The sequence below is a fragment of the Rissa tridactyla genome, chromosome 22 (genome assembly GCF_028500815.1).
Source record: "Rissa tridactyla isolate bRisTri1 chromosome 22, bRisTri1.patW.cur.20221130, whole genome shotgun sequence".
NCBI lineage: Eukaryota > Metazoa > Chordata > Aves > Charadriiformes > Laridae > Rissa > Rissa tridactyla.
The window spans coordinates 5200274-5201649 of NC_071487.1; positions in this window are offsets into that span (position 1 = coordinate 5200274).

The following is a 1376-nucleotide window of genomic DNA, read 5'->3' on the forward strand; positions in this document are numbered from 1 at the left end:
GGCGCTCCGCTGCTGCCACCGCGGGCCGGTGCTGAAGGCGGCGCGGGCCGGCGGCGCGGAGCCCCGCGGGGCCGGAGGGGCCGCGGCCGAGGCGGCCGCCAAGAGGCGGCGCCGCGGGGGCCCCAGCAGCGCCGGCCGCCAGCGCCCGCACAGCCGCAAGCAGCGGGCGGCCGCCATGCTGCCGGCGCGCGCCCCTGCCACACTTCCGCCCCGCCGCCGCGCGCAGGCGCCGGCAGCGCCAGGCCCCGCCCGGCCGAGGGCCGCGTGGAGGGGAGCACGTCCGAGCCCCCGAGGATCCCGGTTCGCGGCCCGGCCCCGGCCGAGCGCCCCGGGGAGCGGCGGGGTTTCTGAGGGGACGGCGGCGGGCGGGTCCCCGCGCTCTCCCGAGGTGGCTCCGTAAGCCGGCGATTAAGGACTCTCTAAGACTCAATTTTGGAGTGTTAGAAGGGAGGCGTTCTTTATTGCAGCGCCGGGCGCACAGGGAATCGCTCCGCCTAGTGTGCGCGGCGAGTGGCTCAACTGCAAAGGTCATAGGCAATCAGAATATACATATTCATTACATTTCCCAGAAATGATTAACATGTTCATATTATCACCTAGAACTCATTAATATACGTAAATGTCCTTGACACATGCGCATCCATGTCCATTGGTGGTCTTCCAGGGTGCTCTGGTGGTCGTCGACAGTCTTCCTCACCGTGTCTGCTGACTGACCTCGATCTTCGCGCATCCTCAGTTCGGCTTTTGGCTTAGTTTGCAACTCTTGCTTTCAGAAAACTCGCTTATTCTAGCATCTCCCTTATCTACTCTACTCAAGGATACCGTCTAAAGACTTTCTTTCATCCAACCAAGCCCAGCAGATGTCTAACCCATCCGCTTACAAAGCATTTCAAACTCAGCAACATTATTCCAGTAAGGAGGGAACATATGTTCTTTTTAACTCGGTATCAGTAAGGCCTGAGGGGCCTTCACCCCCCAGCGTTTTGTGCTGTTCAAGGCTCCTGTGTCACCCACTATTGTATCACTATCCGCGGCCCCTGTGTCAGCCCGGCCACCACCGTGCCTCACCGCTCCCCCCGGTGACCCAAACTATCCCGGGTGAAACGACGACGTGAGAGATGTGGAGGGAAAAGGGTGTGCAACCAAAGGTGAAAGAAACTCCCAGTGGAGATAAGGCTCGGGATCCTGTGAATGTGTCTTGGGCCACTGCCCCAACCTTACCCTCAGTAGGTCAAGACCTCAGGGGTCGCCTAGAGCTGGTTGCCCAGGACCATGTCTAGACCCCAGAACCTCTCTGCCAGTCGTCTGTCCCCATCTGTCATGGTTTGGCCTCAGATGGCAACAAAGAACCACGTGGCCACTCTCTCAAACTCCCC